At 46.7% G+C, this 26,378-nt stretch overlaps 38 non-coding genes across 38 annotated transcripts; all 38 read left to right on the top strand.

The window, feature by feature from the left end:
- The first annotated feature begins 116 nt into the window (after positions 1-116).
- Positions 117-188, top strand: trnah-gug (transfer RNA histidin (anticodon GUG)). The gene has a single exon. It is a non-coding gene; the product is annotated as a tRNA-His (tRNA).
- A 1,863-nt stretch (positions 189-2,051) lies between these two features.
- On the top strand, positions 2,052-2,192 carry LOC129418031 (U4 spliceosomal RNA). The gene has a single exon (XR_008635954.1). It is a non-coding gene; the product is annotated as a U4 spliceosomal RNA (small nuclear RNA).
- A 606-nt stretch (positions 2,193-2,798) lies between these two features.
- Positions 2,799-2,871, top strand: trnak-uuu (transfer RNA lysine (anticodon UUU)). The gene has a single exon. It is a non-coding gene; the product is annotated as a tRNA-Lys (tRNA).
- A 101-nt stretch (positions 2,872-2,972) lies between these two features.
- On the top strand, positions 2,973-3,054 carry trnas-aga (transfer RNA serine (anticodon AGA)). Its single transcript has one exon. It is a non-coding gene; the product is annotated as a tRNA-Ser (tRNA).
- A 1,382-nt stretch (positions 3,055-4,436) lies between these two features.
- On the top strand, positions 4,437-4,577 carry LOC129418050 (U4 spliceosomal RNA). Its single transcript, XR_008635959.1, has one exon. It is a non-coding gene; the product is annotated as a U4 spliceosomal RNA (small nuclear RNA).
- A 501-nt stretch (positions 4,578-5,078) lies between these two features.
- trnak-uuu (transfer RNA lysine (anticodon UUU)) lies at positions 5,079-5,151 on the top strand. The gene has a single exon. It is a non-coding gene; the product is annotated as a tRNA-Lys (tRNA).
- A 101-nt stretch (positions 5,152-5,252) lies between these two features.
- trnas-aga (transfer RNA serine (anticodon AGA)) lies at positions 5,253-5,334 on the top strand. Its single transcript has one exon. It is a non-coding gene; the product is annotated as a tRNA-Ser (tRNA).
- Positions 5,335-5,536: 202 nt separating this feature from the next.
- On the top strand, positions 5,537-5,608 carry trnah-gug (transfer RNA histidin (anticodon GUG)). Its single transcript has one exon. It is a non-coding gene; the product is annotated as a tRNA-His (tRNA).
- A 3,070-nt stretch (positions 5,609-8,678) lies between these two features.
- LOC141354466 (U4 spliceosomal RNA) lies at positions 8,679-8,819 on the top strand. Its single transcript, XR_012360898.1, has one exon. It is a non-coding gene; the product is annotated as a U4 spliceosomal RNA (small nuclear RNA).
- Positions 8,820-9,424: 605 nt separating this feature from the next.
- trnak-uuu (transfer RNA lysine (anticodon UUU)) lies at positions 9,425-9,497 on the top strand. Its single transcript has one exon. It is a non-coding gene; the product is annotated as a tRNA-Lys (tRNA).
- Positions 9,498-9,598: 101 nt separating this feature from the next.
- Positions 9,599-9,680, top strand: trnas-aga (transfer RNA serine (anticodon AGA)). Its single transcript has one exon. It is a non-coding gene; the product is annotated as a tRNA-Ser (tRNA).
- A 1,382-nt stretch (positions 9,681-11,062) lies between these two features.
- Positions 11,063-11,203, top strand: LOC141354465 (U4 spliceosomal RNA). Its single transcript, XR_012360897.1, has one exon. It is a non-coding gene; the product is annotated as a U4 spliceosomal RNA (small nuclear RNA).
- A 504-nt stretch (positions 11,204-11,707) lies between these two features.
- trnak-uuu (transfer RNA lysine (anticodon UUU)) lies at positions 11,708-11,780 on the top strand. Its single transcript has one exon. It is a non-coding gene; the product is annotated as a tRNA-Lys (tRNA).
- Positions 11,781-11,881: 101 nt separating this feature from the next.
- On the top strand, positions 11,882-11,963 carry trnas-aga (transfer RNA serine (anticodon AGA)). Its single transcript has one exon. It is a non-coding gene; the product is annotated as a tRNA-Ser (tRNA).
- Positions 11,964-12,165: 202 nt separating this feature from the next.
- On the top strand, positions 12,166-12,237 carry trnah-gug (transfer RNA histidin (anticodon GUG)). The gene has a single exon. It is a non-coding gene; the product is annotated as a tRNA-His (tRNA).
- A 1,108-nt stretch (positions 12,238-13,345) lies between these two features.
- Positions 13,346-13,486, top strand: LOC141354473 (U4 spliceosomal RNA). The gene has a single exon (XR_012360905.1). It is a non-coding gene; the product is annotated as a U4 spliceosomal RNA (small nuclear RNA).
- A 504-nt stretch (positions 13,487-13,990) lies between these two features.
- Positions 13,991-14,063, top strand: trnak-uuu (transfer RNA lysine (anticodon UUU)). Its single transcript has one exon. It is a non-coding gene; the product is annotated as a tRNA-Lys (tRNA).
- Positions 14,064-14,164: 101 nt separating this feature from the next.
- trnas-aga (transfer RNA serine (anticodon AGA)) lies at positions 14,165-14,246 on the top strand. Its single transcript has one exon. It is a non-coding gene; the product is annotated as a tRNA-Ser (tRNA).
- Positions 14,247-14,448: 202 nt separating this feature from the next.
- Positions 14,449-14,520, top strand: trnah-gug (transfer RNA histidin (anticodon GUG)). Its single transcript has one exon. It is a non-coding gene; the product is annotated as a tRNA-His (tRNA).
- Positions 14,521-15,628: 1,108 nt separating this feature from the next.
- LOC141354464 (U4 spliceosomal RNA) lies at positions 15,629-15,769 on the top strand. The gene has a single exon (XR_012360896.1). It is a non-coding gene; the product is annotated as a U4 spliceosomal RNA (small nuclear RNA).
- A 504-nt stretch (positions 15,770-16,273) lies between these two features.
- Positions 16,274-16,346, top strand: trnak-uuu (transfer RNA lysine (anticodon UUU)). The gene has a single exon. It is a non-coding gene; the product is annotated as a tRNA-Lys (tRNA).
- Positions 16,347-16,447: 101 nt separating this feature from the next.
- On the top strand, positions 16,448-16,529 carry trnas-aga (transfer RNA serine (anticodon AGA)). Its single transcript has one exon. It is a non-coding gene; the product is annotated as a tRNA-Ser (tRNA).
- A 202-nt stretch (positions 16,530-16,731) lies between these two features.
- On the top strand, positions 16,732-16,803 carry trnah-gug (transfer RNA histidin (anticodon GUG)). The gene has a single exon. It is a non-coding gene; the product is annotated as a tRNA-His (tRNA).
- A 1,108-nt stretch (positions 16,804-17,911) lies between these two features.
- On the top strand, positions 17,912-18,052 carry LOC141354462 (U4 spliceosomal RNA). The gene has a single exon (XR_012360894.1). It is a non-coding gene; the product is annotated as a U4 spliceosomal RNA (small nuclear RNA).
- A 504-nt stretch (positions 18,053-18,556) lies between these two features.
- On the top strand, positions 18,557-18,629 carry trnak-uuu (transfer RNA lysine (anticodon UUU)). The gene has a single exon. It is a non-coding gene; the product is annotated as a tRNA-Lys (tRNA).
- A 101-nt stretch (positions 18,630-18,730) lies between these two features.
- On the top strand, positions 18,731-18,812 carry trnas-aga (transfer RNA serine (anticodon AGA)). Its single transcript has one exon. It is a non-coding gene; the product is annotated as a tRNA-Ser (tRNA).
- A 202-nt stretch (positions 18,813-19,014) lies between these two features.
- trnah-gug (transfer RNA histidin (anticodon GUG)) lies at positions 19,015-19,086 on the top strand. The gene has a single exon. It is a non-coding gene; the product is annotated as a tRNA-His (tRNA).
- A 1,108-nt stretch (positions 19,087-20,194) lies between these two features.
- On the top strand, positions 20,195-20,335 carry LOC141354461 (U4 spliceosomal RNA). The gene has a single exon (XR_012360893.1). It is a non-coding gene; the product is annotated as a U4 spliceosomal RNA (small nuclear RNA).
- A 504-nt stretch (positions 20,336-20,839) lies between these two features.
- Positions 20,840-20,912, top strand: trnak-uuu (transfer RNA lysine (anticodon UUU)). Its single transcript has one exon. It is a non-coding gene; the product is annotated as a tRNA-Lys (tRNA).
- Positions 20,913-21,013: 101 nt separating this feature from the next.
- Positions 21,014-21,095, top strand: trnas-aga (transfer RNA serine (anticodon AGA)). The gene has a single exon. It is a non-coding gene; the product is annotated as a tRNA-Ser (tRNA).
- Positions 21,096-21,297: 202 nt separating this feature from the next.
- On the top strand, positions 21,298-21,369 carry trnah-gug (transfer RNA histidin (anticodon GUG)). Its single transcript has one exon. It is a non-coding gene; the product is annotated as a tRNA-His (tRNA).
- A 1,108-nt stretch (positions 21,370-22,477) lies between these two features.
- On the top strand, positions 22,478-22,618 carry LOC141354460 (U4 spliceosomal RNA). The gene has a single exon (XR_012360892.1). It is a non-coding gene; the product is annotated as a U4 spliceosomal RNA (small nuclear RNA).
- A 504-nt stretch (positions 22,619-23,122) lies between these two features.
- On the top strand, positions 23,123-23,195 carry trnak-uuu (transfer RNA lysine (anticodon UUU)). Its single transcript has one exon. It is a non-coding gene; the product is annotated as a tRNA-Lys (tRNA).
- Positions 23,196-23,296: 101 nt separating this feature from the next.
- Positions 23,297-23,378, top strand: trnas-aga (transfer RNA serine (anticodon AGA)). Its single transcript has one exon. It is a non-coding gene; the product is annotated as a tRNA-Ser (tRNA).
- Positions 23,379-23,580: 202 nt separating this feature from the next.
- trnah-gug (transfer RNA histidin (anticodon GUG)) lies at positions 23,581-23,652 on the top strand. The gene has a single exon. It is a non-coding gene; the product is annotated as a tRNA-His (tRNA).
- Positions 23,653-24,760: 1,108 nt separating this feature from the next.
- Positions 24,761-24,901, top strand: LOC129418086 (U4 spliceosomal RNA). Its single transcript, XR_008635973.1, has one exon. It is a non-coding gene; the product is annotated as a U4 spliceosomal RNA (small nuclear RNA).
- A 604-nt stretch (positions 24,902-25,505) lies between these two features.
- On the top strand, positions 25,506-25,578 carry trnak-uuu (transfer RNA lysine (anticodon UUU)). Its single transcript has one exon. It is a non-coding gene; the product is annotated as a tRNA-Lys (tRNA).
- A 101-nt stretch (positions 25,579-25,679) lies between these two features.
- Positions 25,680-25,761, top strand: trnas-aga (transfer RNA serine (anticodon AGA)). The gene has a single exon. It is a non-coding gene; the product is annotated as a tRNA-Ser (tRNA).
- The last annotated feature ends 617 nt before the right edge of the window (positions 25,762-26,378 follow it).

Here is a 26,378-nt window from a genome sequence, read left to right as displayed (position 1 = left end):
CCGATGAACGTTAACAAAAAAGTTGATTGAGACCTCGGAAAATCAATGCCAAGCGCCTTCCGGTCGACACACTCAGGCAGACCTGCAGGCGGGGGTCTGGCGGAGCCTGGTGGCACGCCGTGATCGTATAGTGGTTAGTACTCTGCGTTGTGGCCGCAGCAACCCCGGTTCGAATCCGGGTCACGGCAGTCCATTCGAGAAGATGCGTGGTTGATCCTGTTGCTGTCCCTTCTGTGACCGGCTGGTCCATCCACTTTCTAAAAACGTAACCTCTTCTTACAAGTCCTTTTTCGGCACACACCAAGCCCAGAGGGTTCGCCCGGACGACTCGTCGTAGTCGTGGCCGCGTGCTTCAGGCGATTGACTCGAAAGCCGTTGGGGTCTTCCCACGCACGTTCTAACCCCGCCGACTAGGAGCGTTTGTTACCTGGACGTTCTCTTGTTGGACGTTCCAGCTCACGAGGTGCTGTATTTCGGCAGCTCAAGTTGTTACCATGGGATGTGCGAAGGGAAAACTAAGCAGCCTTTTGTTGTTTCTCCTGTGTGTGTTAAACAAGCAGCCCTGTTGTGGAGTGATGCAGCTTCCATTGTCATTTCGACCGTATACAGCACGTACAACATGAGGCCAAAGAAGAGCTGGAACAGGTCTTTGTTTAGAACGGATGTGCATTGTGGCTCATCATGTTGATCCTAACCTGAGCCGTGTTCTGAGAGGTTAAGGATTAAGGCGCCACCCCTTTCTTTTCACAATTCCCATAATTCCCTGCCCCAGATTGTTGTCCTTAATTAATTTAAACGTGTTTTTGCACTTATGCTTTTCTTAATAGAAAGCGAATAATAAATAAACTTCTCGTGAAGATCTCTTACCCGCCGAAAAGGCACAACATACAGCAAAGCAGTACCTTCTTCTTCGTCTTCTTTTTCTTCTTCGTCTCTGTTTAATGGCGGGTAGCACCAACTTTAAGGTGCATTATCGCCACCTACTGTGTTGGAGTGTGAAGCAGAGTTTTTCCCCACAAAAAAACCTAGATACTCTTAATCAATCCTGTTATCTTTAAATAATGAAATAAACTCTCCGAGCCGTAAGTAAGTAAGTAAGTAAGTAAGTAAGTAAAGTTTATTTATATAGCACATTTAACACAGCTGCGCTGACCAAAGTGCTGAACAAAGCAAAGAATAAAAAGCAGAAATAAATAAGACAAAAAACAACATTAAAACAACATATTAAAAGACAGTAGGTTAAGATGACAGTGAGTTAAAATGCCTGGGAATACAAGTATGTTTTCAGCAGTGTTTTAAAAGTTACAACAGAAGATGCAAGGCGGATGTCCAGTGGCAATTGATTCCAGAGCCGGGGAGCAGCAATTGAAAAAGCTCTGTCACCCTTTGTTTTCAGTCGAGACCGAGGAAGTGCTAAAAGGGCCTTATCTGTGGACCTTAGTGATCTGGAGGATGAACAGGGAGTTATTAAATTCTTAATATAAGATGGGGCTTGACCATTACGAGCCTTAAAAACAAATAAAAGAATTTTAAATTGAACTCTAAAATGGACAGGTAGCCAATGAAGAGAAGCTAAAATTGGTGTAACATGATCTGACTTCTTTGCCCCGGTCAGCAGCCTTGCAGCAGCATTTTGTACCATCTGTAAACGTTTGATGGATGACTGAGGTAAACCAAAATATAAAGAATTGCAATAATCAAGACGAGAAGTAATAAATGCATGAATAACCCTTTCGAGGTCTTGAAACTCCAGAAATGGTTTTAGTCTTGAAATAATCCGTAGCTGATAAAAACTGCTTTTAACTACATTATTAATTTGCTTCGTAAAACAGTAACAGATTATATTCTTATTCTAAGGGTTCAAGTCAACAATTCCCACTTGCCTAATTGCCCTCTGCAATGTTTACCCTTTCCTCAATATACTTTCGACAAAAACGAAAAACATGCTCTAAAATTTGTACCTGGAGTCTAATCTCAGTTGAAAGCTTGATTACCACTATGTCGTCCAGCGTCCAGGAATGTGCACAGGAGAGGTCGTGACCTTTGCTGTCATTCTTTCGCAGAGGCAATATCGTAGCCTATGAGGTTTACCCGAGGCGTGATCATTGCTGGTTGAAAACTTTACCCAATACCCCGCCGGGATGACTTGAAATACGGTCAGCTTTGGCAATTTTTGCCAGTCTCTTAAGAGACTTACAAGGTCGTTGTAAAAAAAAAAATGTCCGCTGGTGTTGTTTGTAACGAGATTAGGGGGATCACAGTTTCATCCCAATCGTTGGTGTCACATTCATTTCAAGCTTTGATGAGGGTGTCGACGTCAAAGATATCAAGGTTGCGTGTTTACGGAGGGTTCTTTACGTCACGTGGGATGATTTTGTGGAGAGATAAGCAAATCACAAAAATGATTTAGCAGGCTTTTCACAGGGAGGGTCACGTTTTTGTCACATGTGCTTTATCTCGTGCAACTCGAGAGTCAGTTCATCATGTTACGCAGACACACCTACATTTACTAGAGCTTAGTAACGCTGCCTCTCTGATGACGTTTTGGAGGACAACAGCTTTTTCCCCAAGAGAAGAGTGTCTCAAGCTGAAGCAAGACTTCTCCACTTAAAGAGCTCTCACGTACTCTGTTAGAAGACTGAAGCAGGCTCCTGCTCATTTGTGGCATCCTAGTAACATTTACTGTCCGCAGACCGGCGAGTAATGAACAGGTCATGATAAAGAAATTCCATCTTTGTCTGCAAGCGTTATCAGACGAGAGGAGGCATGAGACGTGAAGCTCTGGAACTGAGCCCTGAGCCCGGATAGCTCAGTCGGTAGAGCATCAGACTTTTAATCTGAGGGTCCAGGGTTCAAGTCCCTGTTTGGGCGATGAGTGCTCTCGCGAGAGCCTCGGTTGCATTTTGTGCCGCTGTATGAAGAGCTCCATTTCGTTGGAAACGGAGAGAGTAAAACATACCCAACGTCTGCATGTAGTCGTGGCCGAGTGGTTAAGGCGATGGACTAGAAATCCATTGGGGTCTCCCCGCGCAGGTTCGAATCCTGCCGACTACGTCTGCGGGCGTCTCTCTTTGGCTTTAGGGTCAGCTTTCGTACTTGATGGTGGATTGGACGTTGAGAGGCGCTTTGCTTAAGGTTTGCCGATGAACGTTAACAAAAAAGTTGATTGAGACCTCGGAAAATAAATGCCAAGCGCCTTCCGGTCGACACACTCAGGCAGACCTGCAGGCGGGGGTCTGGCGGAGCCTGGTGGCACGCCGTGATCGTATAGTGGTTAGCACTCTGCGTTGTGGCCGCAGCAACCCCGGTTCGAATCCGGGTCACCGCAGTCCATTCGAGAAGATGCGTGGTTGATCCTGTTGCTGTCCCTTTTGTGACCGGCTGGTCCATCCACTCTCTAAAAACGTAACCTCTTCTTACAAGTCCTTTTTCGGCACACACCAAGCCCAGAGGGTTCGCCCGGACGACTCGTCGTAGTCGTGGCCGCGTGCTTCAGGCGATTGACTCGAAAGCCGTTGGGGTCTTCCCACGCACGTTCTAACCCCGCCGACTAGGAGCGTTTGTTACCTGGACGTTCTCTTGTTGGATGTTCCAGCTCACGAGGTGCTGTATTTCGGCAGCTCAAGTTGTTACCATGGGATGTGCGAAGGGAAAACTAAGCAGCCTTTTGTTGTTTCTCCTGTGTGTGTTAAACAAGCAGCCCTGTTGTGGAGTGATGCAGCTTCCATTGTCATTTCGACCGTATACAGCACGTACAACATGAGGCCAAAGAAGAGCTGGAACAGGTCTTTGTTTAGAACGGATGTGCATTGTGGCTCATCGTGTTGATCCTAACCTGAGCCGTGTTCTGAGAGGTTAAGGATTAAGGCACCACCCCTTTCTTTTCACAATTCCCATAATTCCCTGCCCCAGATTGTTGTCCTTAATTAATTTAAACGTGTTTTTGCACTTATGCTTTTCTTAATAGAAAGCGAATAATAAATAAACTTCTCGTGAAGATCTCTTACCCGCCGAAAAGGCACAACATACAGCAAAGCAGTACCTTCTTCTTCGTCTTCTTTTTCTTCTTCGTCTCTGTTTAATGGCGGGTAGCACCAACTTTAAGGTGCATTATCGCCACCTACTGTGTTGGAGTGTGAAGCAGAGTTTTTCCCCACAAAAAAACCTAGATACTCTTAATCAATCCTGTTATCTTTAAATAATGAAATAAACTCTCCGAGCTGTAACAGATTATATTCTAAGGGTTCAAGTCAACAATTCCCACTTGCCTAATTGCCCTCTGCAATGTTTACCCTTTCCTCAATATACTTTCGACAAAAACGAAAAACATGCTCTAAAATTTGTACCTGGAGTCTAATCTCAGTTGAAAGCTTGATTACCACTATGTCGTCCAGCGTCCAGGAATGTGCACAGGAGAGGTCGTGACCTTTGCTGTCATTCTTTCGCAGAGGCAATATCGTAGCCTATGAGGTTTACCCGAGGCGTGATCATTGCTGGTTGAAAACTTTACCCAATACCCCGCCGGGATGACTTGAAATACGGTCAGCTTTGGCAATTTTTGCCAGTCTCTTAAGAGACTTACAAGGTCGTTGTAAAAGAAAGATGTCCGCTGGTGTTGTTTGTAACGAGATTAGGGGGATCACAGTTTCATTGGTGTCACATTCATTTCAAGCTTTGATGAGGGTGTCGACGTCAAAGATATCAAGGTTGCGTGTTTACGGAGGGTTCTTTACGTCACGTGGGATGATTTTGTGGAGAGATAAGCAAATCACAAAAATGATTTAGCAGGCTTTTCACAGGGAGGGTCACGTTTTTGTCACATGTGCTTTATCTCGTGCAACTCGAGAGTCAGTTCATGTTACGCAGACACACCTACATTTACTAGAGCTTAGTAACGCTGCCTCTCTGATGACGTTTTGGAGGACAACAGCTTTTTCCCCAAGAGAAGAGTGTCTCAAGCTGAAGCAAGACTTCTCCACTTATAGAGCTCTCACGTACTCTGTTAGAAGAATGAAGCAGGCTCCTGCTCATTTGTGGCACTTATGCATGAGACGTGAAGCTCTGGAACTGAGCCCTGAGCCCGGATAGCTCAGTCGGTAGAGCATCAGACTTTTAATCTGAGGGTCCAGGGTTCAAGTCCCTGTTTGGGCGATGAGTGCTCTCGCGAGAGCCTCGGTTGCATTTTGTGCCGCTGTATGAAGAGCTCCATTTCGTTGGAAACGGAGAGAGTAAAACATACCCAACGTCTGCATGTAGTCGTGGCCGAGTGGTTAAGGCGATGGACTAGAAATCCATTGGGGTCTCCCCGCGCAGGTTCGAATCCTGCCGACTACGTCTGCGGGCGTCTCCCTTTGGCTTTAGGGTCAGCTTTCGTACTCGATGGTGGATTGGACGTTGAGAGGCGCTTTGCTTAAGGTTTGCCGATGAACGTTAACAAAAAAGTTGATTGAGACCTCGGAAAATCAATGCCAAGCGCCTTCCGGTCGACACACTCAGGCAGACCTGCAGGCGGGGGTCTGGCGGAGCCTGGTGGCACGCCGTGATCGTATAGTGGTTAGTACTCTGCGTTGTGGCCGCAGCAACCCCGGTTCGAATCCGGGTCACGGCAGTCCATTCGAGAAGATGCGTGGTTGATCCTGTTGCTGTCCCTTCTGTGACCGGCTGGTCCATCCACTTTCTAAAAACGTAACCTCTTCTTACAAGTCCTTTTTCGGCACACACCAAGCCCAGAGGGTTCGCCCGGACGACTCGTCGTAGTCGTGGCCGCGTGCTTCAGGCGATTGACTCGAAAGCCGTTGGGGTCTTCCCACGCACGTTCTAACCCCGCCGACTAGGAGCGTTTGTTACCTGGACGTTCTCTTGTTGGACGTTCCAGCTCACGAGGTGCTGTATTTCGGCAGCTCAAGTTGTTACCATGGGATGTGCGAAGGGAAAACTAAGCAGCCTTTTGTTGTTTCTCCTGTGTGTGTTAAACAAGCAGCCCTGTTGTGGAGTGATGCAGCTTCCATTGTCATTTCGACCGTATACAGCACGTACAACATGAGGCCAAAGAAGAGCTGGAACAGGTCTTTGTTTAGAACGGATGTGCATTGTGGCTCATCATGTTGATCCTAACCTGAGCCGTGTTCTGAGAGGTTAAGGATTAAGGCGCCACCCCTTTCTTTTCACAATTCCCATAATTCCCTGCCCCAGATTGTTGTCCTTAATTAATTTAAACGTGTTTTTGCACTTATGCTTTTCTTAATAGAAAGCGAATAATAAATAAACTTCTCGTGAAGATCTCTTACCCGCCGAAAAGGCACAACATACAGCAAAGCAGTACCTTCTTCTTCGTCTTCTTTTTCTTCTTCGTCTCTGTTTAATGGCGGGTAGCACCAACTTTAAGGTGCATTATCGCCACCTACTGTGTTGGAGTGTGAAGCAGAGTTTTTCCCCACAAAAAAACCTAGATACTCTTAATCAATCCTGTTATCTTTAAATAATGAAATAAACTCTCCGAGCCGTAAGTAAGTAAGTAAGTAAGTAAGTGAGTAAAGTTTATTTATATAGCACATTTAACACAGCTGCGCTGACCAAAGTGCTGAACAAAGCAAAGAATAAAAAGCAGAAATAAATAAGACAAAAAACAACATTAAAACAACATATTAAAAGACAGTAGGTTAAGATGACAGTGAGTTAAAATGCCTGGGAATACAAGTATGTTTTCAGCAGTGTTTTAAAAGTTACAACAGAAGATGCAAGGCGGATGTCCAGTGGCAATTGATTCCAGAGCCGGGGAGCAGCAATTGAAAAAGCTCTGTCACCCTTTGTTTTCAGTCGAGACCGAGGAAGTGCTAAAAGGGCCTTATCTGTGGACCTTAGTGATCTGGAGGATGAACAGGGAGTTATTAAATTCTTAATATAAGATGGGGCTTGACCATTACGAGCCTTAAAAACAAATAAAAGAATTTTAAATTGAACTCTAAAATGGACAGGTAGCCAATGAAGAGAAGCTAAAATTGGTGTAACATGATCTGACTTCTTTGCCCCGGTCAGCAGCCTTGCAGCAGCATTTTGTACCATCTGTAAACGTTTGATGGATGACTGAGGTAAACCAAAATATAAAGAATTGCAATAATCAAGACGAGAAGTAATAAATGCATGAATAACCCTTTCGAGGTCTTGAAACTCCAGAAATGGTTTTAGTCTTGAAATAATCCGTAGCTGATAAAAACTGCTTTTAACTACATTATTAATTTGCTTCGTAAAACAGTAACAGATTATATTCTAAGGCAGGGCTATTCAATTAGTTTGTCGTGGGGGCCAGTTCATAAAAAGTATCTTAAATGAGGGGCCGGAGATATAACAGTGATGATGACAACATTTTTCTACATTTAAACATATTCATGTTGTATTTTGAAACTGCACAACAACAAAATCAGTGCATTGTACAATAGGCTTTTTCTACAAACATGTACTTCGAAACTGCATTCAACAACATTAGTGCATTGTTAGATGTCAAAGTAGGCCTTTTCTACATCCAGATATGTTCATATGTTGTATTTTAAAACTGCATAACAACATAAGTGCATTGTAAGATGCCCAAGTAAGCTTTATTCTCCATTTAAATAGGTAAATAAGATCCATATCACACTTATTGAGAATTTAACTCATTTACTCACTTCAGTGCACTATGCACATAGCAAAAAAGTTTATAATATGGAACATAATTGTTTTTTGCTGTTTTTTTGTCAAAAGCTAATTATTACAGTAGCCCTATTTAAACTACAACAGCCATCTTAATAACTGGCAAACATTAGGCTACCTTCTAATAAACAGAATATGTTTTTAGATTTCGCAAGAGCAGTAAATCAGGTGTATGTTTGTCAGCGCGATACACATACAGTGGTGCAGGTTTCTGTGCTGTGAGCGATGGGCGATTAACTGTTACTCGTTTTAGTTGCATTCTTGTGTGAGAACGATGACTCGCATAATATTTGAGCCTTTGTCTGCTTTGAATTTTGGAGAAACTGCAGGATCTTTTTATCTAGTTCACAAAATCGTTTCAACGAGTTTCCTTTATCTAACGTCATTGTGGATAAGCATAAACATATCAGACAACAATTATCGGAAAATGTGTTTGAAAATACAACAAATAAAGTTAAAACAACCATAGAGTTTGGTCTCTTAACTCACCACTGTCAGCTATCGCGTCTTGAGACGCGGGCGCGAGCGGGGGAGGCGATCGCTTTGAACTTGTGGACCAAAGCGGGAATATAATCACGTGACACAGCTGCTCGCACCAGTCACGTGACTCGCGCTCTGCAGCTCATGCTGCATGAAACAGGCGCACGCGCATCAACTCGTAACTGTACGGCCCGTTGTCTAACTTACTACATTTATTTTAGAGATGTCTTTTTTACAGACTACATAAAGGGCCGGATCAAATTACCTTGGGGGCCGGGTTTGGCCCGCGGGCCGCCAATTGAATAGCCCTGTTCTAAGGGTTCAAGTCAACAATTCCCACTTGCCTAATTGCCCTCTGCAATGTTTACCCTTTCCTCAATATACTTTCGACAAAAACGAAAAACATGCTCTAAAATTTGTACCTGGAGTCTAATCTCAGTTGAAAGCTTGATTACCACTATGTCGTCCAGCGTCCAGGAATGTGCACAGGAGAGGTCGTGACCTTTGCTGTCATTCTTTCGCAGAGGCAATATCGTAGCCTATGAGGTTTACCCGAGGCGTGATCATTGCTGGTTGAAAACTTTACCCAATACCCCGCCGGGATGACTTGAAATACGGTCAGCTTTGGCAATTTTTGCCAGTCTCTTAAGAGACTTACAAGGTCGTTGTAAAAAAAAAATGTCCGCTGGTGTTGTTTGTAACGAGATTAGGGGGATCACAGTTTCATCCCAATCGTTGGTGTCACATTCATTTCAAGCTTTGATGAGGGTGTCGACGTCAAAGATATCAAGGTTGCGTGTTTACGGAGGGTTCTTTACGTCACGTGGGATGATTTTGTGGAGAGATAAGCAAATCACAAAAATGATTTAGCAGGCTTTTCACAGGGAGGGTCACGTTTTTGTCACATGTGCTTTATCTCGTGCAACTCGAGAGTCAGTTCATCATGTTACGCAGACACACCTACATTTACTAGAGCTTAGTAACGCTGCCTCTCTGATGACGTTTTGGAGGACAACAGCTTTTTCCCCAAGAGAAGAGTGTCTCAAGCTGAAGCAAGACTTCTCCACTTAAAGAGCTCTCACGTACTCTGTTAGAAGACTGAAGCAGGCTCCTGCTCATTTGTGGCATCCTAGTAACATTTACTGTCCGCAGACCGGCGAGTAATGAACAGGTCATGATAAAGAAATTCCATCTTTGTCTGCAAGCGTTATCAGACGAGAGGAGGCATGAGACGTGAAGCTCTGGAACTGAGCCCTGAGCCCGGATAGCTCAGTCGGTAGAGCATCAGACTTTTAATCTGAGGGTCCAGGGTTCAAGTCCCTGTTTGGGCGATGAGTGCTCTCGCGAGAGCCTCGGTTGCATTTTGTGCCGCTGTATGAAGAGCTCCATTTCGTTGGAAACGGAGAGAGTAAAACATACCCAACGTCTGCATGTAGTCGTGGCCGAGTGGTTAAGGCGATGGACTAGAAATCCATTGGGGTCTCCCCGCGCAGGTTCGAATCCTGCCGACTACGTCTGCGGGCGTCTCTCTTTGGCTTTAGGGTCAGCTTTCGTACTTGATGGTGGATTGGACGTTGAGAGGCGCTTTGCTTAAGGTTTGCCGATGAACGTTAACAAAAAAGTTGATTGAGACCTCGGAAAATAAATGCCAAGCGCCTTCCGGTCGACACACTCAGGCAGACCTGCAGGCGGGGGTCTGGCGGAGCCTGGTGGCACGCCGTGATCGTATAGTGGTTAGCACTCTGCGTTGTGGCCGCAGCAACCCCGGTTCGAATCCGGGTCACCGCAGTCCATTCGAGAAGATGCGTGGTTGATCCTGTTGCTGTCCCTTTTGTGACCGGCTGGTCCATCCACTCTCTAAAAACGTAACCTCTTCTTACAAGTCCTTTTTCGGCACACACCAAGCCCAGAGGGTTCGCCCGGACGACTCGTCGTAGTCGTGGCCGCGTGCTTCAGGCGATTGACTCGAAAGCCGTTGGGGTCTTCCCACGCACGTTCTAACCCCGCCGACTAGGAGCGTTTGTTACCTGGACGTTCTCTTGTTGGACGTTCCAGCTCACGAGGTGCTGTATTTCGGCAGCTCAAGTTGTTACCATGGGATGTGCGAAGGGAAAACTAAGCAGCCTTTTGTTGTTTCTCCTGTGTGTGTTAAACAAGCAGCCCTGTTGTGGAGTGATGCAGCTTCCATTGTCATTTCGACCGTATACAGCACGTACAACATGAGGCCAAAGAAGAGCTGGAACAGGTCTTTGTTTAGAACGGATGTGCATTGTGGCTCATCGTGTTGATCCTAACCTGAGCCGTGTTCTGAGAGGTTAAGGATTAAGGCGCCACCCCTTTCTTTTCACAATTCCCATAATTCCCTGCCCCAGATTGTTGTCCTTAATTAATTTAAACGTGTTTTTGCACTTATGCTTTTCTTAATAGAAAGCGAATAATAAATAAACTTCTCGTGAAGATCTCTTACCCGCCGAAAAGGCACAACATACAGCAAAGCAGTACCTTCTTCTTCGTCTTCTTTTTCTTCTTCGTCTCTGTTTAATGGCGGGTAGCACCAACTTTAAGGTGCATTATCGCCACCTACTGTGTTGGAGTGTGAAGCAGAGTTTTTCCCCACAAAAAAACCTAGATACTCTTAATCAATCCTGTTATCTTTAAATAATGAAATAAACTCTCCGAGCTGTAACAGATTATATTCTAAGGGTTCAAGTCAACAATTCCCACTTGCCTAATTGCCCTCTGCAATGTTTACCCTTTCCTCAATATACTTTCGACAAAAACGAAAAACATGCTCTAAAATTTGTACCTGGAGTCTAATCTCAGTTGAAAGCTTGATTACCACTATGTCGTCCAGCGTCCAGGAATGTGCACAGGAGAGGTCGTGACCTTTGCTGTCATTCTTTCGCAGAGGCAATATCGTAGCCTATGAGGTTTACCCGAGGCGTGATCATTGCTGGTTGAAAACTTTACCCAATACCCCGCCGGGATGACTTGAAATACGGTCAGCTTTGGCAATTTTTGCCAGTCTCTTAAGAGACTTACAAGGTCGTTGTAAAAGAAAGATGTCCGCTGGTGTTGTTTGTAACGAGATTAGGGGGATCACAGTTTCATTGGTGTCACATTCATTTCAAGCTTTGATGAGGGTGTCGACGTCAAAGATATCAAGGTTGCGTGTTTACGGAGGGTTCTTTACGTCACGTGGGATGATTTTGTGGAGAGATAAGCAAATCACAAAAATGATTTAGCAGGCTTTTCACAGGGAGGGTCACGTTTTTGTCACATGTGCTTTATCTCGTGCAACTCGAGAGTCAGTTCATCATGTTACGCAGACACACCTACATTTACTAGAGCTTAGTAACGCTGCCTCTCTGATGACGTTTTGGAGGACAACAGCTTTTTCCCCAAGAGAAGAGTGTCTCAAGCTGAAGCAAGACTTCTCCACTTATAGAGCTCTCACGTACTCTGTTAGAAGACTGAAGCAGGCTCCTGCTCATTTGTGGCACTTATGCATGAGACGTGAAGCTCTGGAACTGAGCCCTGAGCCCGGATAGCTCAGTCGGTAGAGCATCAGACTTTTAATCTGAGGGTCCAGGGTTCAAGTCCCTGTTTGGGCGATGAGTGCTCTCGCGAGAGCCTCGGTTGCATTTTGTGCCGCTGTATGAAGAGCTCCATTTCGTTGGAAACGGAGAGAGTAAAACATACCCAACGTCTGCATGTAGTCGTGGCCGAGTGGTTAAGGCGATGGACTAGAAATCCATTGGGGTCTCCCCGCGCAGGTTCGAATCCTGCCGACTACGTCTGCGGGCGTCTCCCTTTGGCTTTAGGGTCAGCTTTCGTACTCGATGGTGGATTGGACGTTGAGAGGCGCTTTGCTTAAGGTTTGCCGATGAACGTTAACAAAAAAGTTGATTGAGACCTCGGAAAATCAATGCCAAGCGCCTTCCGGTCGACACACTCAGGCAGACCTGCAGGCGGGGGTCTGGCGGAGCCTGGTGGCACGCCGTGATCGTATAGTGGTTAGTACTCTGCGTTGTGGCCGCAGCAACCCCGGTTCGAATCCGGGTCACGGCAGTCCATTCGAGAAGATGCGTGGTTGATCCTGTTGCTGTCCCTTCTGTGACCGGCTGGTCCATCCACTCTCTAAAAACGTAACCTCTTCTTACAAGTCCTTTTTCGGCACACACCAAGCCCAGAGGGTTCGCCCGGACGACTCGTCGTAGTCGTGGCCGCGTGCTTCAGGCGATTGACTCGAAAGCCGTTGGGGTCTTCCCACGCACGTTCTAACCCCGCCGACTAGGAGCGTTTGTTACCTGGACGTTCTCTTGTTGGACGTTCCAGCTCACGAGGTGCTGTATTTCGGCAGCTCAAGTTGTTACCATGGGATGTGCGAAGGGAAAACTAAGCAGCCTTTTGTTGTTTCTCCTGTGTGTGTTAAACAAGCAGCCCTGTTGTGGAGTGATGCAGCTTCCATTGTCATTTCGACCGTATACAGCACGTACAACATGAGGCCAAAGAAGAGCTGGAACAGGTCTTTGTTTAGAACGGATGTGCATTGTGGCTCATCGTGTTGATCCTAACCTGAGCCGTGTTCTGAGAGGTTAAGGATTAAGGCGCCACCCCTTTCTTTTCACAATTCCCATAATTCCCTGCCCCAGATTGTTGTCCTTAATTAATTTAAACGTGTTTTTGCACTTATGCTTTTCTTAATAGAAAGCGAATAATAAATAAACTTCTCGTGAAGATCTCTTACCCGCCGAAAAGGCACAACATACAGCAAAGCAGTACCTTCTTCTTCGTCTTCTTTTTCTTCTTCGTCTCTGTTTAATGGCGGGTAGCACCAACTTTAAGGTGCATTATCGCCACCTACTGTGTTGGAGTGTGAAGCAGAGTTTTTCCCCACAAAAAAACCTAGATACTCTTAATCAATCCTGTTATCTTTAAATAATGAAATAAACTCTCCGAGCTGTAACAGATTATATTCTAAGGGTTCAAGTCAACAATTCCCACTTGCCTAATTGCCCTCTGCAATGTTTACCCTTTCCTCAATATACTTTCGACAAAAACGAAAAACATGCTCTAAAATTTGTACCTGGAGTCTAATCTCAGTTGAAAGCTTGATTACCACTATGTCGTCCAGCGTCCAGGAATGTGCACAGGAGAGGTCGTGACCTTTGCTGTCATTCTTTCGCAGAGGCAATATCGTAGCCTATGAGGTTTACCCGAGGCGTGATCATTGCTGGTTGAAAACTTTACCCAATACCCCGCCGGGATGACTTGAAATACGGTCAGCTTTGGCAATTTTTGCCAGTCTTTTAAGAGACTTACAAGGTCGTTGTAAAAGAAAGATGTCCGCTGGTGTTGTTTGTAACGAGATTAGGGGGATCACAGTTTCATTGGTGTCACATTCATTTCAAGCTTTGATGAGGGTGTCGACGTCAAAGATATCAAGGTTGCGTGTTTACGGAGGGTTCTTTACGTCACGTGGGATGATTTTGTGGAGAGATAAGCAAATCACAAAAATGATTTAGCAGGCTTTTCACAGGGAGGGTCACGTTTTTGTCACATGTGCTTTATCTCGTGCAACTCGAGAGTCAGTTCATCATGTTACGCAGACACACCTACATTTACTAGAGCTTAGTAACGCTGCCTCTCTGATGACGTTTTGGAGGACAACAGCTTTTTCCCCAAGAGAAGAGTGTCTCAAGCTGAAGCAAGACTTCTCCACTTATAGAGCTCTCACGTACTCTGTTAGAAGACTGAAGCAGGCTCCTGCTCATTTGTGGCACTTATGCATGAGACGTGAAGCTCTGGAACTGAGCCCTGAGCCCGGATAGCTCAGTCGGTAGAGCATCAGACTTTTAATCTGAGGGTCCAGGGTTCAAGTCCCTGTTTGGGCGATGAGTGCTCTCGCGAGAGCCTCGGTTGCATTTTGTGCCGCTGTATGAAGAGCTCCATTTCGTTGGAAACGGAGAGAGTAAAACATACCCAACGTCTGCATGTAGTCGTGGCCGAGTGGTTAAGGCGATGGACTAGAAATCCATTGGGGTCTCCCCGCGCAGGTTCGAATCCTGCCGACTACGTCTGCGGGCGTCTCCCTTTGGCTTTAGGGTCAGCTTTCGTACTCGATGGTGGATTGGACGTTGAGAGGCGCTTTGCTTAAGGTTTGCCGATGAACGTTAACAAAAAAGTTGATTGAGACCTCGGAAAATCAATGCCAAGCGCCTTCCGGTCGACACACTCAGGCAGACCTGCAGGCGGGGGTCTGGCGGAGCCTGGTGGCACGCCGTGATCGTATAGTGGTTAGTACTCTGCGTTGTGGCCGCAGCAACCCCGGTTCGAATCCGGGTCACGGCAGTCCATTCGAGAAGATGCGTGGTTGATCCTGTTGCTGTCCCTTCTGTGACCGGCTGGTCCATCCACTCTCTAAAAACGTAACCTCTTCTTACAAGTCCTTTTTCGGCACACACCAAGCCCAGAGGGTTCGCCCGGACGACTCGTCGTAGTCGTGGCCGCGTGCTTCAGGCGATTGACTCGAAAGCCGTTGGGGTCTTCCCACGCACGTTCTAACCCCGCCGACTAGGAGCGTTTGTTACCTGGACGTTCTCTTGTTGGACGTTCCAGCTCACGAGGTGCTGTATTTCGGCAGCTCAAGTTGTTACCATGGGATGTGCGAAGGGAAAACTAAGCAGCCTTTTGTTGTTTCTCCTGTGTGTGTTAAACAAGCAGCCCTGTTGTGGAGTGATGCAGCTTCCATTGTCATTTCGACCGTATACAGCACGTACAACATGAGGCCAAAGAAGAGCTGGAACAGGTCTTTGTTTAGAACGGATGTGCATTGTGGCTCATCGTGTTGATCCTAACCTGAGCCGTGTTCTGAGAGGTTAAGGATTAAGGCGCCACCCCTTTCTTTTCACAATTCCCATAATTCCCTGCCCCAGATTGTTGTCCTTAATTAATTTAAACGTGTTTTTGCACTTATGCTTTTCTTAATAGAAAGCGAATAATAAATAAACTTCTCGTGAAGATCTCTTACCCGCCGAAAAGGCACAACATACAGCAAAGCAGTACCTTCTTCTTCGTCTTCTTTTTCTTCTTCGTCTCTGTTTAATGGCGGGTAGCACCAACTTTAAGGTGCATTATCGCCACCTACTGTGTTGGAGTGTGAAGCAGAGTTTTTCCCCACAAAAAAACCTAGATACTCTTAATCAATCCTGTTATCTTTAAATAATGAAATAAACTCTCCGAGCTGTAACAGATTATATTCTAAGGGTTCAAGTCAACAATTCCCACTTGCCTAATTGCCCTCTGCAATGTTTACCCTTTCCTCAATATACTTTCGACAAAAACGAAAAACATGCTCTAAAATTTGTACCTGGAGTCTAATCTCAGTTGAAAGCTTGATTACCACTATGTCGTCCAGCGTCCAGGAATGTGCACAGGAGAGGTCGTGACCTTTGCTGTCATTCTTTCGCAGAGGCAATATCGTAGCCTATGAGGTTTACCCGAGGCGTGATCATTGCTGGTTGAAAACTTTACCCAATACCCCGCCGGGATGACTTGAAATACGGTCAGCTTTGGCAATTTTTGCCAGTCTCTTAAGAGACTTACAAGGTCGTTGTAAAAGAAAGATGTCCGCTGGTGTTGTTTGTAACGAGATTAGGGGGATCACAGTTTCATTGGTGTCACATTCATTTCAAGCTTTGATGAGGGTGTCGACGTCAAAGATATCAAGGTTGCGTGTTTACGGAGGGTTCTTTACGTCACGTGGGATGATTTTGTGGAGAGATAAGCAAATCACAAAAATGATTTAGCAGGCTTTTCACAGGGAGGGTCACGTTTTTGTCACATGTGCTTTATCTCGTGCAACTCGAGAGTCAGTTCATCATGTTACGCAGACACACCTACATTTACTAGAGCTTAGTAACGCTGCCTCTCTGATGACGTTTTGGAGGACAACAGCTTTTTCCCCAAGAGAAGAGTGTCTCAAGCTGAAGCAAGACTTCTCCACTTATAGAGCTCTCACGTACTCTGTTAGAAGACTGAAGCAGGCTCCTGCTCATTTGTGGCACTTATGCATGAGACGTGAAGCTCTGGAACTGAGCCCTGAGCCCGGATAGCTCAGTCGGTAGAGCATCAGACTTTTAATCTGAGGGTCCAGGGTTCAAGTCCCTGTTTGGGCGATGAGTGCTCTCGCGAGAGCCTCGGTTGCATTTTGTGCCGCTGTATGAAGAGCTCCATTTCGTTGGAAACGGAGAGAGTAAAACATACCCAACGTCTGCATGTAGTCGTGGCCGAGTGGTTAAGGCGATGGACTAGAAATCCATTGGGGTCTCCCCGCGCAGGTTCGAATCCTGCCGACTACGTCTGCGGGCGTCTCCCTTTGGCTTTAGGGTCAGCTTTCGTACTCGATGGTGGATTGGACGTTGAGAGGCGCTTTGCTTAAGGTTTGCCGATGAACGTTAACAAAAAAGTTGATTGAGACCTCGGAAAATCAATGCCAAGCGCCTTCCGGTCGACACACTCAGGCAGACCTGCAGGCGGGGGTCTGGCGGAGCCTGGTGGCACGCCGTGATCGTATAGTGGTTAGTACTCTGCGTTGTGGCCGCAGCAACCCCGGTTCGAATCCGGGTCACGGCAGTCCATTCGAGAAGATGCGTGGTTGATCCTGTTGCTGTCCCTTCTGTGACCGGCTGGTCCATCCACTCTCTAAAAACGTAACCTCTTCTTACAAGTCCTTTTTCGGCACACACCAAGCCCAGAGGGTTCGCCCGGACGACTCGTCGTAGTCGTGGCCGCGTGCTTCAGGCGATTGACTCGAAAGCCGTTGGGGTCTTCCCACGCACGTTCTAACCCCGCCGACTAGGAGCGTTTGTTACCTGGACGTTCTCTTGTTGGACGTTCCAGCTCACGAGGTGCTGTATTTCGGCAGCTCAAGTTGTTACCATGGGATGTGCGAAGGGAAAACTAAGCAGCCTTTTGTTGTTTCTCCTGTGTGTGTTAAACAAGCAGCCCTGTTGTGGAGTGATGCAGCTTCCATTGTCATTTCGACCGTATACAGCACGTACAACATGAGGCCAAAGAAGAGCTGGAACAGGTCTTTGTTTAGAACGGATGTGCATTGTGGCTCATCGTGTTGATCCTAACCTGAGCCGTGTTCTGAGAGGTTAAGGATTAAGGCGCCACCCCTTTCTTTTCACAATTCCCATAATTCCCTGCCCCAGATTGTTGTCCTTAATTAATTTAAACGTGTTTTTGCACTTATGCTTTTCTTAATAGAAAGCGAATAATAAATAAACTTCTCGTGAAGATCTCTTACCCGCCGAAAAGGCACAACATACAGCAAAGCAGTACCTTCTTCTTCGTCTTCTTTTTCTTCTTCGTCTCTGTTTAATGGCGGGTAGCACCAACTTTAAGGTGCATTATCGCCACCTACTGTGTTGGAGTGTGAAGCAGAGTTTTTCCCCACAAAAAAACCTAGATACTCTTAATCAATCCTGTTATCTTTAAATAATGAAATAAACTCTCCGAGCTGTAACAGATTATATTCTAAGGGTTCAAGTCAACAATTCCCACTTGCCTAATTGCCCTCTGCAATGTTTACCCTTTCCTCAATATACTTTCGACAAAAACGAAAAACATGCTCTAAAATTTGTACCTGGAGTCTAATCTCAGTTGAAAGCTTGATTACCACTATGTCGTCCAGCGTCCAGGAATGTGCACAGGAGAGGTCGTGACCTTTGCTGTCATTCTTTCGCAGAGGCAATATCGTAGCCTATGAGGTTTACCCGAGGCGTGATCATTGCTGGTTGAAAACTTTACCCAATACCCCGCCGGGATGACTTGAAATACGGTCAGCTTTGGCAATTTTTGCCAGTCTCTTAAGAGACTTACAAGGTCGTTGTAAAAGAAAGATGTCCGCTGGTGTTGTTTGTAACGAGATTAGGGGGATCACAGTTTCATTGGTGTCACATTCATTTCAAGCTTTGATGAGGGTGTCGACGTCAAAGATATCAAGGTTGCGTGTTTACGGAGGGTTCTTTACGTCACGTGGGATGATTTTGTGGAGAGATAAGCAAATCACAAAAATGATTTAGCAGGCTTTTCACAGGGAGGGTCACGTTTTTGTCACATGTGCTTTATCTCGTGCAACTCGAGAGTCAGTTCATCATGTTACGCAGACACACCTACATTTACTAGAGCTTAGTAACGCTGCCTCTCTGATGACGTTTTGGAGGACAACAGCTTTTTCCCCAAGAGAAGAGTGTCTCAAGCTGAAGCAAGACTTCTCCACTTATAGAGCTCTCACGTACTCTGTTAGAAGACTGAAGCAGGCTCCTGCTCATTTGTGGCACTTATGCATGAGACGTGAAGCTCTGGAACTGAGCCCTGAGCCCGGATAGCTCAGTCGGTAGAGCATCAGACTTTTAATCTGAGGGTCCAGGGTTCAAGTCCCTGTTTGGGCGATGAGTGCTCTCGCGAGAGCCTCGGTTGCATTTTGTGCCGCTGTATGAAGAGCTCCATTTCGTTGGAAACGGAGAGAGTAAAACATACCCAACGTCTGCATGTAGTCGTGGCCGAGTGGTTAAGGCGATGGACTAGAAATCCATTGGGGTCTCCCCGCGCAGGTTCGAATCCTGCCGACTACGTCTGCGGGCGTCTCCCTTTGGCTTTAGGGTCAGCTTTCGTACTCGATGGTGGATTGGACGTTGAGAGGCGCTTTGCTTAAGGTTTGCCGATGAACGTTAACAAAAAAGTTGATTGAGACCTCGGAAAATCAATGCCAAGCGCCTTCCGGTCGACACACTCAGGCAGACCTGCAGGCGGGGGTCTGGCGGAGCCTGGTGGCACGCCGTGATCGTATAGTGGTTAGTACTCTGCGTTGTGGCCGCAGCAACCCCGGTTCGAATCCGGGTCACGGCAGTCCATTCGAGAAGATGCGTGGTTGATCCTGTTGCTGTCCCTTCTGTGACCGGCTGGTCCATCCACTCTCTAAAAACGTAACCTCTTCTTACAAGTCCTTTTTCGGCACACACCAAGCCCAGAGGGTTCGCCCGGACGACTCGTCGTAGTCGTGGCCGCGTGCTTCAGGCGATTGACTCGAAAGCCGTTGGGGTCTTCCCACGCACGTTCTAACCCCGCCGACTAGGAGCGTTTGTTACCTGGACGTTCTCTTGTTGGACGTTCCAGCTCACGAGGTGCTGTATTTCGGCAGCTCAAGTTGTTACCATGGGATGTGCGAAGGGAAAACTAAGCAGCCTTTTGTTGTTTCTCCTGTGTGTGTTAAACAAGCAGCCCTGTTGTGGAGTGATGCAGCTTCCATTGTCATTTCGACCGTATACAGCACGTACAACATGAGGCCAAAGAAGAGCTGGAACAGGTCTTTGTTTAGAACGGATGTGCATTGTGGCTCATCGTGTTGATCCTAACCTGAGCCGTGTTCTGAGAGGTTAAGGATTAAGGCGCCACCCCTTTCTTTTCACAATTCCCATAATTCCCTGCCCCAGATTGTTGTCCTTAATTAATTTAAACGTGTTTTTGCACTTATGCTTTTCTTAATAGAAAGCGAATAATAAATAAACTTCTCGTGAAGATCTCTTACCCGCCGAAAAGGCACAACATACAGCAAAGCAGTACCTTCTTCTTCGTCTTCTTTTTCTTCTTCGTCTCTGTTTAATGGCGGGTAGCACCAACTTTAAGGTGCATTATCGCCACCTACTGTGTTGGAGTGTGAAGCAGAGTTTTTCCCCACAAAAAAACCTAGATACTCTTAATCAATCCTGTTATCTTTAAATAATGAAATAAACTCTCCGAGCTGTAACAGATTATATTCTAAGGGTTCAAGTCAACAATTCCCACTTGCCTAATTGCCCTCTGCAATGTTTACCCTTTCCTCAATATACTTTCGACAAAAACGAAAAACATGCTCTAAAATTTGTACCTGGAGTCTAATCTCAGTTGAAAGCTTGATTACCACTATGTCGTCCAGCGTCCAGGAATGTGCACAGGAGAGGTCGTGACCTTTGCTGTCATTCTTTCGCAGAGGCAATATCGTAGCCTATGAGGTTTACCCGAGGCGTGATCATTGCTGGTTGAAAACTTTACCCAATACCCCGCCGGGATGACTTGAAATACGGTCAGCTTTGGCAATTTTTGCCAGTCTCTTAAGAGACTTACAAGGTCGTTGTAAAAGAAAGATGTCCGCTGGTGTTGTTTGTAACGAGATTAGGGGGATCACAGTTTCATTGGTGTCACATTCATTTCAAGCTTTGATGAGGGTGTCGACGTCAAAGATATCAAGGTTGCGTGTTTACGGAGGGTTCTTTACGTCACGTGGGATGATTTTGTGGAGAGATAAGCAAATCACAAAAATGATTTAGCAGGCTTTTCACAGGGAGGGTCACGTTTTTGTCACATGTGCTTTATCTCGTGCAACTCGAGAGTCAGTTCATCATGTTACGCAGACACACCTACATTTACTAGAGCTTAGTAACGCTGCCTCTCTGATGACGTTTTGGAGGACAACAGCTTTTTCCCCAAGAGAAGAGTGTCTCAAGCTGAAGCAAGACTTCTCCACTTATAGAGCTCTCACGTACTCTGTTAGAAGACTGAAGCAGGCTCCTGCTCATTTGTGGCACTTATGCATGAGACGTGAAGCTCTGGAACTGAGCCCTGAGCCCGGATAGCTCAGTCGGTAGAGCATCAGACTTTTAATCTGAGGGTCCAGGGTTCAAGTCCCTGTTTGGGCGATGAGTGCTCTCGCGAGAGCCTCGGTTGCATTTTGTGCCGCTGTATGAAGAGCTCCATTTCGTTGGAAACGGAGAGAGTAAAACATACCCAACGTCTGCATGTAGTCGTGGCCGAGTGGTTAAGGCGATGGACTAGAAATCCATTGGGGTCTCCCCGCGCAGGTTCGAATCCTGCCGACTACGTCTGCGGGCGTCTCCCTTTGGCTTTAGGGTCAGCTTTCGTACTCGATGGTGGATTGGACGTTGAGAGGCGCTTTGCTTAAGGTTTGCCGATGAACGTTAACAAAAAAGTTGATTGAGACCTCGGAAAATCAATGCCAAGCGCCTTCCGGTCGACACACTCAGGCAGACCTGCAGGCGGGGGTCTGGCGGAGCCTGGTGGCACGCCGTGATCGTATAGTGGTTAGTACTCTGCGTTGTGGCCGCAGCAACCCCGGTTCGAATCCGGGTCACGGCAGTCCATTCGAGAAGATGCGTGGTTGATCCTGTTGCTGTCCCTTCTGTGACCGGCTGGTCCATCCACTCTCTAAAAACGTAACCTCTTCTTACAAGTCCTTTTTCGGCACACACCAAGCCCAGAGGGTTCGCCCGGACGACTCGTCGTAGTCGTGGCCGCGTGCTTCAGGCGATTGACTCGAAAGCCGTTGGGGTCTTCCCACGCACGTTCTAACCCCGCCGACTAGGAGCGTTTGTTACCTGGACGTTCTCTTGTTGGACGTTCCAGCTCACGAGGTGCTGTATTTCGGCAGCTCAAGTTGTTACCATGGGATGTGCGAAGGGAAAACTAAGCAGCCTTTTGTTGTTTCTCCTGTGTGTGTTAAACAAGCAGCCCTGTTGTGGAGTGATGCAGCTTCCATTGTCATTTCGACCGTATACAGCACGTACAACATGAGGCCAAAGAAGAGCTGGAACAGGTCTTTGTTTAGAACGGATGTGCATTGTGGCTCATCGTGTTGATCCTAACCTGAGCCGTGTTCTGAGAGGTTAAGGATTAAGGCGCCACCCCTTTCTTTTCACAATTCCCATAATTCCCTGCCCCAGATTGTTGTCCTTAATTAATTTAAACGTGTTTTTGCACTTATGCTTTTCTTAATAGAAAGCGAATAATAAATAAACTTCTCGTGAAGATCTCTTACCCGCCGAAAAGGCACAACATACAGCAAAGCAGTACCTTCTTCTTCGTCTTCTTTTTCTTCTTCGTCTCTGTTTAATGGCGGGTAGCACCAACTTTAAGGTGCATTATCGCCACCTACTGTGTTGGAGTGTGAAGCAGAGTTTTTCCCCACAAAAAAACCTAGATACTCTTAATCAATCCTGTTATCTTTAAATAATGAAATAAACTCTCCGAGCTGTAACAGATTATATTCTAAGGGTTCAAGTCAACAATTCCCACTTGCCTAATTGCCCTCTGCAATGTTTACCCTTTCCTCAATATACTTTCGACAAAAACGAAAAACATGCTCTAAAATTTGTACCTGGAGTCTAATCTCAGTTGAAAGCTTGATTACCACTATGTCGTCCAGCGTCCAGGAATGTGCACAGGAGAGGTCGTGACCTTTGCTGTCATTCTTTCGCAGAGGCAATATCGTAGCCTATGAGGTTTACCCGAGGCGTGATCATTGCTGGTTGAAAACTTTACCCAATACCCCGCCGGGATGACTTGAAATACGGTCAGCTTTGGCAATTTTTGCCAGTCTCTTAAGAGACTTACAAGGTCGATGTAAAAGAAAGATGTCCGCTGGTGTTGTTTGTAACGAGATTAGGGGGATCACAGTTTCATTGGTGTCACATTCATTTCAAGCTTTGATGAGGGTGTCGACGTCAAAGATATCAAGGTTGCGTGTTTACGGAGGGTTCTTTACGTCACGTGGGATGATTTTGTGGAGAGATAAGCAAATCACAAAAATGATTTAGCAGGCTTTTCACAGGGAGGGTCACGTTTTTGTCACATGTGCTTTATCTCGTGCAACTCGAGAGTCAGTTCATCATGTTACGCAGACACACCTACATTTACTAGAGCTTAGTAACGCTGCCTCTCTGATGACGTTTTGGAGGACAACAGCTTTTTCCCCAAGAGAAGAGTGTCTCAAGCTGAAGCAAGACTTCTCCACTTATAGAGCTCTCACGTACTCTGTTAGAAGACTGAAGCAGGCTCCTGCTCATTTGTGGCACTTATGCATGAGACGTGAAGCTCTGGAACTGAGCCCTGAGCCCGGATAGCTCAGTCGGTAGAGCATCAGACTTTTAATCTGAGGGTCCAGGATTCAAGTCCCTGTTTGGGCGATGAGTGCTCTCGCGAGAGCCTCGGTTGCATTTTGTGCCGCTGTATGAAGAGCTCCATTTCGTTGGAAACGGAGAGAGTAAAACATACCCAATGTCTGCATGTAGTCGTGGCCGAGTGGTTAAGGCGATGGACTAGAAATCCATTGGGGTCTCCCCGCGCAGGTTCGAATCCTGCCGACTACGTCTGCGGGCGTCTTCCTTTGGCTTTAGGGTCAGCTTTCGTACTCGATGGTGGATTGGACGTTGAGAGGCGCTTTGCTTAAGGTTTGCCGATGAACGTTAACAAAAAAGTTGATTGAGACCTCGGAAAATCAATGCCAAGCGCCTTCCGGTCGACACACTCAGGCAGACCTGCAGGCGGGGGTCTGGCGGAGCCTGGTGGCACGCCGTGATCGTATAGTGGTTAGTACTCTGCGTTGTGGCCGCAGCAACCCCGGTTCGAATCCGGGTCACGGCAGTCCATTCGAGAAGATGCGTGGTTGATCCTGTTGCTGTCCCTTCTGTGACCGGCTGGTCCATCCACTCTCTAAAAACGTAACCTCTTCTTACAAGTCCTTTTTCGGCACACACCAAGCCCAGAGGGTTCGCCCGGACGACTCGTCGTAGTCGTGGCCGCGTGCTTCAGGCGATTGACTCGAAAGCCGTTGGGGTCTTCCCACGCACGTTCTAACCCCGCCGACTAGGAGCGTTTGTTACCTGGACGTTCTCTTGTTGGACGTTCCAGCTCACGAGGTGCTGTATTTCGGCAGCTCAAGTTGTTACCATGGGATGTGCGAAGGGAAAACAAAGCAGCCTTTTGTTGTTTCTCCTGTGTGTGTTAAACAAGCAGCCCTGTTGTGGAGTGATGCAGCTTCCATTGTCATTTCGACCGTATACAGCACGTACAACATGAGGCCAAAGAAGAGCTGGAATAGGTCTTTGTTTAGAACGGATGTGCATTGTGGCTCATCATGTTGATCCTAACCTGAGCCGTGTTCTGAGAGGTTAAGGATTAAGGCGCCACCCCTTTCTTTTCACAATTCCCATAATTCCCTGCCCCAGATTGTTGTCCTTAATTAATTTAAACGTGTTTTTGCACTTATGCTTTTCTTAATAGAAAGCGAATAATAAATAAACTTCTCGTGAAGATCTCTTACCCGCCGAAAAGGCATAACATACAGCAAAGCAGTACCTTCTTCTTCGTCTTCTTTTTCTTCTTCGTCTCTGTTTAATGGCGGGTAGCACCAACTTTAAGGTGCATTATCGCCACCTACTGTGTTGGAGTGTGAAGCAGAGTTTTTCCCCACAAAAAAACCTAGATACTCTTAATCAATCCTGTTATCTTTAAATAATGAAATAAACTCTCCGAGCCGTAACAGATTATATTCTAAGGGTTCAAGTCAACAATTCCCACTTGCCTAATTGCCCTCTGCAATGTTTACCCTTTCCTCAATATACTTTCGACAAAAACGAAAAACATGCTCTAAAATTTGTACCTGGAGTCTAATCTCAGTTGAAAGCTTGATTACCACTATGTCGTCCAGCGTCCAGGAATGTGCACAGGAGAGGTCGTGACCTTTGCTGTCATTCTTTCGCAGAGGCAATATCGTAGCCTATGAGGTTTACCCGAGGCGTGATCATTGCTGGTTGAAAACTTTACCCAATACCCCGCCGGGATGACTTGAAATACGGTCAGCTTTGGCAATTTTTGCCAGTCTCTTAAGAGACTTACAAGGTCGTTGTAAAAAAAAATGTCCGCTGGTGTTGTTTGTAACGAGATTAGGGGGATCACAGTTTCATCCCAATCGTTGGTGTCACATTCATTTCAAGCTTTGATGAGGGTGTCGACGTCAAAGATATCAAGGTTGCGTGTTTACGGAGGGTTCTTTACGTCACGTGGGATGATTTTGTGGAGAGATAAGCAAATCACAAAAATGATTTAGCAGGCTTTTCACAGGGAGGGTCACGTTTTTGTCACATGTGCTTTATCTCGTGCAACTCGAGAGTCAGTTCATCATGTTACGCAGACACACCTACATTTACTAGAGCTTAGTAACGCTGCCTCTCTGATGACGTTTTGGAGGACAACAGCTTTTTCCCCAAGAGAAGAGTGTCTCAAGCTGAAGCAAGACTTCTCCACTTAAAGAGCTCTCACGTACTCTGTTAGAAGACTGAAGCAGGCTCCTGCTCATTTGTGGCATCCTAGTAACATTTACTGTCCGCAGACCGGCGAGTAATGAACAGGTCATGATAAAGAAATTCCATCTTTGTCTGCAAGCGTTATCAGACGAGAGGAGGCATGAGACGTGAAGCTCTGGAACTGAGCCCTGAGCCCGGATAGCTCAGTCGGTAGAGCATCAGACTTTTAATCTGAGGGTCCAGGGTTCAAGTCCCTGTTTGGGCGATGAGTGCTCTCGCGAGAGCCTCGGTTGCATTTTGTGCCGCTGTATGAAGAGCTCCATTTCGTTGGAAACGGAGAGAGTAAAACATACCCAACGTCTGCATGTAGTCGTGGCCGAGTGGTTAAGGCGATGGACTAGAAATCCATTGGGGTCTCCCCGCGCAGGTTCGAATCCTGCCGACTACGTCTGCGGGCGTCTCCCTTTGGCTTTAGGGTCAGCTTTCGTACTCGATGGTGGATTGGACGTTGAGAGGCGCTTTGCTCAAGGTTTGCCGATGAACGTTAACAAAAAAGTTGATTGAGACCTCGGAAAATAAATGCCAAGCGCCTTCCGGTCGACACACTCAGGCAGACCTGCAGGCGGGGGTCTGGCGGAGCCTGGTGGCACGCCGTGATCGTATAGTGGTTAGCACTCTGCGTTGTGGCCGCAGCAACCCCGGTTCGAATCCGGGTCACCGCAGTCCATTCGAGAAGATGCGTGGTTGATCCTGTTGCTGTCCCTTTTGTGACCGGCTGGTCCATCCACTCTCTAAAAACGTAACCTCTTCTTACAAGTCCTTTTTCGGCACACACCAAGCCCAGAGGGTTCGCCCGGACGACTCGTCGTAGTCGTGGCCGCGTGCTTCAGGCGATTGACTCGAAAGCCGTTGGGGTCTTCCCACGCACGTTCTAACCCCGCCGACTAGGAGCGTTTGTTACCTGGACGTTCTCTTGTTGGACGTTCCAGCTCACGAGGTGCTGTATTTCGGCAGCTCAAGTTGTTACCATGGGATGTGCGAAGGGAAAACTAAGCAGCCTTTTGT

This window comes from Misgurnus anguillicaudatus, chromosome 21 (genome assembly GCF_027580225.2).
Source record: "Misgurnus anguillicaudatus chromosome 21, ASM2758022v2, whole genome shotgun sequence".
NCBI lineage: Eukaryota > Metazoa > Chordata > Actinopteri > Cypriniformes > Cobitidae > Misgurnus > Misgurnus anguillicaudatus.
Note: the sequence above shows the minus strand (reverse complement) of the source record. Positions and strands in the feature narration are given on the sequence as shown.